This window comes from Arachis ipaensis, chromosome B10, assembly GCF_059453495.1.
Source record: "Arachis ipaensis isolate K30076 ecotype BB chromosome B10, ASM5945349v1, whole genome shotgun sequence".
NCBI classification, from domain to species: Eukaryota; Viridiplantae; Streptophyta; class Magnoliopsida; order Fabales; family Fabaceae; genus Arachis; species Arachis ipaensis.
The window spans coordinates 116,524,183-116,530,051 of record NC_142435.1 but is presented as its reverse complement, the minus strand read 5'-3'; the positions used below and the strand labels follow the sequence as shown (position 1 = coordinate 116,530,051).

Below are 5,869 nucleotides of genomic sequence, written 5' to 3'. Positions count from 1 at the left end.
TGAGAGAAGATTTTCATGCTTCCTCTCCACGGTTACAGAAGGAGATCCTTGAGTTTTAAAAACAAGGTTGTCCTCATTCAGTTGAAGGACCAATTCTCCTCTGTCCACATCAATCACAGCTTTTGCTGTGGCTAGGAAGGGTCTTCCAAGGATGATGAATTCATCCTCATCCTTCCCAGTGTCTAGGATTATGAAATCAGCAGGGATGTAAAGGCCTTCAACCTTTACTAACACGTCCTCTACTAGTCCATAAGCCTATTTTCTGGAGTTGTCTGCCATCTCTAATGAGATTCTGGCAGCTTGCACCTCAAGGATCTCAAGTTTCTCCATTACAGAGAGTGGCATTAAGTTTATTCCTGACCCTAGGTCACACAGAGCCTTCTCAAAGGTCATGGTGCCTATGTCACAGGGAATTAGGAATTTACCAGGATCCTATTTTTTTGAGGTAATTTCTGCCTATCCAATGCATTCAGTTCATTGGTGAGCAAGGGAGGTTCATCTTCCCAAGTCTCATTACCAAATAATTTGGCATTCAGCTTCATGATTGCACCAAGGTACTTAGCAACTTGCTCCTCAGTAACATCTTCATTCTCTTCAGAAGAAGAATACTCATCAGAGCTCATAAAGGGCAGAAGGAGGTTCAATGGAATCTCTATGGTCTCTAGATGAGCCTCAGATTCCTTTGGTTCCTCAAAGAAAAACTTCTTATTGGTCACTGAGCGTCCCAGGAGGTCTTCCTCACTAGGATTCACGTCCTCCTCCTCCCTTTTAGATTCGGCCATGATGGTCAAATCAATGGCCTTGCACTCTCTCTTTGGATTTTCTTCTGTATTGCTTGGGAGAGTACTAGGAGGAGTTTCAGTGATCCTTTTACTCAGCTGGCCCACTTGTGCCTCCAAATTTCTAATGGAGGACCTTGTTTCATTCATGAAACTCACAGTGGCCTTAGATAGATCAGAGACTATATTTGCTAAGCTAGATGAATTCTGCTCAGAATTCTCTGTCTGTTGCTGAGTGGATGATGGAAAAGGTTTGCTATTGCTAAACCTGTTTCTTCCACCATTATTAAAGCCTTGTTGAGGCTTTTGTTGATCCTTCCATGAGAAATTTGGATGATTTCTCCATGAGGGATTATAGGTGTTTCCATAGGGTTTACCCATGTAATTCACCTCTGCTATTGCAGGGTTCTCAGGATCATAAGCTTCTTCTTCAGAAGATGGCTCTATAGTACTGTTGGATGATTCCTTCAATCCATTCAGACTTTGAGAAATCATATTGACTTGCTGAGTCAATATTTTATTCTGAGCCAATATGGCATTCAGAGTATCGATTTCAAGAACTCCCTTCCTCTGAAGCGTCCCATTATTCACAGGATTCCTTTCAGAAGTGTACATGAACTGGTTATTTGCAACCATGTCAATGAGTTCCTGAGCTTCTGCAGGCATTTTCTTTAGGTGAATAGATCCACCTGCAGAATGGTCCAATGACATCTTTGATAATTCAGACAGACCATCATAGAATATATCTACGATGGTCCATTCTGAAAGCATGTCAGAAGGACACTTTTTGGTCAGTTCCTTGTATCTCTCCCAAGCTTCATAGAGGGATTCACCTTCTTTTTGTTTGAAGGTTTGAACATCCACTCTAAGCTTACTAAGCTTTTGAGGAGGAAAGAACTTGGCTAAGAAAGCCGTGACCAGCTTATCCCAAGAGTTCAGGCTATCTTTAGGTTGAGAATCCAACCATATTCTAGCTCTATCTCTTACAGCAAACGGGAAAAGCATAAGCCTGTAGACCTCGGGATCAATTGAGGTTAAGAACTGAAAAGGATCTTCTGATGGAAGTCCATGAAACTTGCAATTCTGTTGCATCAGAGAAACTAATTGAGGTTTCAGCTCAAAATTGTTTGCTCCAATGGCAGGGATTGAGATGCTTCTTCCATGTAAATTGGAATTTGGTGCAGTAAAGTTACCAAGCATCTTCCTTACATTGTTATTATTTTCGGCCATGTCTCCTTCTTTTTCGAAAATTTCTGTCAGATTTTCTCTAGAGAGTTGTGCTTTAGCTTCCCTTAGCTTCCTCTTCAGAGTCCTTTCAGGTTCAGGATCAGCTTCAACAAGAATGTTCTAATCCTTGTTCCTGCTCATATGAAAAAAAAGAGAACAGAAAATATGGAATCCTCTATGGCACAGTATAGAGATTCCTTATGTAAGTATAAGAAGAGAATAATGGAGGAACGAAAAGATAAGAATCCAAACACAAGGGAGAGGAATGAGTTCGAATTCTTGGGTAAAAGAGGGGTGTTAGTAGATGAATAAATAAACAGAAGGGGATGAGAGATGAGAGAATTTGAAAATTAAACAAATTAAAATAAAAATATTTTTATTTTTAATTTAAAATTAAAATGAAAATTCGAAAATTTAAAAAAAAAGGAAAAATGAAATTAAATTAAATTAAAGTTTAAAACAATTAGTTAATTAAAGAGGAATTTTGAAAAAGAGGAAAGGGATTTTCGAAAATTAGAAAGAGAGAGTTAGTTAGGTAGCTTTGAAAAAGATATGATTGAAATAGTAAACTTTTTAAAACCAATCAAAAAGTCAAGTAGTTAATTGAAAAAGATTTGAAAATCAATTTTTTGAAAAGATAAGAAGTTAGAAAAGAAGTTAGACAAGATTTTGAAATTGATTTTGAAAAAGATGTGATTGAAACTTATTTTGAGGAAGATTTGAAAAAGAAATTTAAAAAGATTTGATTTTTGAAATCAAAGTTGATTACTTGACTAACAAGAAACTAAAAAGATATGATTCTAGAGTTTAAAGATTGAACCTTTCTTACTAGGCAAGTAACAAACTTAAAAAAAATTTTGAATCAATCACATTAATGGTTAGTAAAGATTTTGAATTTATAAACAAGATAAAAAGATTTTTGAAAATCAATTTGAAATTTTCAAAAATCATAAAAGAAAAAATGAAAAAGATTTGATTTTTGAAAAAGATTTGAAAAAGATAGAATTTTTAAATTGAAAATTTGATTTGACTCATAAGAAACAACTAGATTTTTAAAACTTTTGACTAAATCAAATCAAATTTTCAAAAATTTATTAGAGAAAAAAGGAAGGATATTTTTTTTATTTTTGAATTTTAATGATGAGAGAGAAAAACATCAAAAAGACTCAATGTATGAAAATTTTGGATCAAAACAAATGATGCATGCAAAAACACTATGAATGTCAAGATGAACACCAAGAACACTTTGAATGTCAAGATGAACACCAAGAACATATTTTTGAAACTTTTTAAGAAAAGAAAAACATGCAAAACACCAAACTTAAAAATTTTTATTCTTTAGACACTAATAATTCAAGAATGCATATGAAAAATAAGAAAAGACACAAAACATGAAAATATGAAGATCAAACAAGAAGACTTACCAAGAACAACTTAAAGATCATGAAGAACATATGCACGAGTTTTCGAAAAATGCACAAATTTTAAAAAAATATGCAATTGACACCAAGCTTACAATTTGACACTAGACTCAAACAAGAAACATCAAATTATTTTTGATTTTATGATTTTATTAAATTTTTTTGGTATTTTTCGAAAATTAATTGGAAAAAGAAAATAAGAATTTCAAAATTTTTAATAAGAATTCTAGGAATCTTGCAATGTTAGTCTAAAGCTCCGGTCCAGGAATTAGACATGACTTACTAGCCAGCCAAGCTTTCAATGAAAGCTCCGGTCTAAAATACTAGACATGGCCAATGGCCAGCCAAGCTTCAGCAGATATTGAGACCTCCCATGTATACAACAACTATGTGTGTAACTGCCAAATGGGTGAAGATCAACAAGCTCTTGTGATGATAAGTTGAAACCCCGGTCCAAAAGATTAGACATGGCTTACAGTCAGCCAGGATTCAACAGATCATCATGAAACACTAGAATTCATTCTTAAAAATTCTGAATAAAAAATATATTTTTGAAAATATTTATTTATTTATTTATTTATTCATTTTTTCGAAAATAAGAATAATAAAAACAAAAAGGTTAAAATTAAAATAAAATTACCTAATCTGAGCAACAAGATGAACCGTCAGTTGTCCAAACTCGAACAATCCCCGGCAACGGCGCCAAAAACTTGGTGCACGAAATTGCGATCATCAATAATGGCTCCCAAAGACTTGGTGCTCTTAAATGTGAATCACACTTTTTCATAATTCCGCACAACTAACCAGCAAGTGCACTAGGTTGTCCAAGTAATAAACCTTACGTGAGTAAAGGTCGATCCCACGGAGATTATCGGCTTGAAGCAAGCTATGGTCACCTTGTAAATCTCAGTCAGGCGGATTCAAATGGTTATGGTGAATTGATAATAAATATAAATAAAATATAAACTAGGATAGAGATACTTATGTAATTCATTGGTGAGAATTTCAGATAAGCGTATAGAGATGCTTTCGTTCTTCCTGAACCTCTGCTTTCCTGTTGTCTTCATCCAATCATTCCTACTCCTTTCCATGGCAAGCTGTATGTTGGGCATCACCGTTGTCAATGGCTACATCCCGTCCTCTCTGTGAAAATGGTCCAATGCGCTGTCACTGCATGGCTAATCATCTGTCAGTTCTCGATCATACTGGAATAGGATTTACTATCCTTTTGCGTCTGTCACTACGCCCAGCACTCGCGAGTTTGAAGCTCGTCACAGCCATCCCTTCCCGGATCCTACTCGGAATACCACAGACAAGGTTTAGACTTTTCGGATCTCAGGAATGGCCGTCCATGGGTTCTAACTTATACCACAAAGACTCTAATATCTCGGACTCGGTCCCCTGTATTAGATATCTAAGAGATATTCATTCTAGCTTGTTTGCATGTAGAACGGAAGTGTTTGTTAGGTACGCGTTCGTAAGTGAGAATGATGATGAGCATCACATAATCATCACATTCATCATATTCTTGGGTACGAATGAATATCTTAGAATAGGAATAAGCTTGAATTGAATAGAAAAATAATAGTACTTTGCATTAATACTCGAGGAACAGCAGAGCTCCACACCTTAATCTATGGTGTGTAGAGACTCTACCGTTGAAAATACATAAGAACAAGGTCTAGGCATGGCCGAGAGGCCAGCCCCCTAAACATGATCAAAGGATCAAAAGATAATCCAAAGATGTAAATACAATAGTAAAAAGTCCTATTTATACTAAACTAGTTACTAGGGTTTACAGAAATGACTAAATGATGCAAAAATCAACTTCTGTGGCCCACTTGGTGTGTGCTTGGGCTGAGCATTGAGCTTTACACGTGTAGAGGCTTCTTTTGGAGTTGAACGCCAGTTTGTAACCTGTTTCTGGCGTTTAACTCCACTTTGCAACCTGTTTCTGGCGTTTAACTCCAGAATGCAACATGGAACTGGCGTTGAACGCCAGTTTGCATCATCGAAACTCAGGCAAAGTATGGACTATTATATATTTCTAGAAAGCCCTGGATGTCTACTTTCCAACGCAATTAAGAACGTGCCATTTGGTGTTCTGTAGCTCCAGAAAATCCACTTTGAGTGCAGGGAGGTCAGAATCCAACAGCATCTGCAGTCCTTCTTCAACCTCTGAATCTGATATTTGCTCAAGTCCCTCAATTTCAGCCAGAAAATACCTGAAATCACAGAAAAATACACAAACTCATAGTGAAGTCCAGTAATGTGATTTTTATTTAAAAACTAATAAAAATATACTAAAAATTAACTAAATTATACTAAAAACTATGTAAAAACAATGCCAAAAAGCGTATAAATTATCTGCTCATCACAACACCAAACTTAAATTGTTGCTTGTCCCCAAGCAACTGAAAATCAAATAGGATAAAAAGAAGA

The 5,869-nt window shown here is 35.7% G+C and overlaps 1 non-coding gene across 1 annotated transcript; it reads left to right on the top strand.

Moving 5' to 3' along the window:
- Positions 1 to 1,544: 1,544 nt before the first annotated feature.
- On the top strand, positions 1,545 to 1,652 carry LOC148581417 (small nucleolar RNA R71). Its single transcript, XR_015899393.1, has one exon. It is a non-coding gene; the product is annotated as a small nucleolar RNA R71 (small nucleolar RNA).
- The last annotated feature ends 4,217 nt before the right edge of the window (positions 1,653 to 5,869 follow it).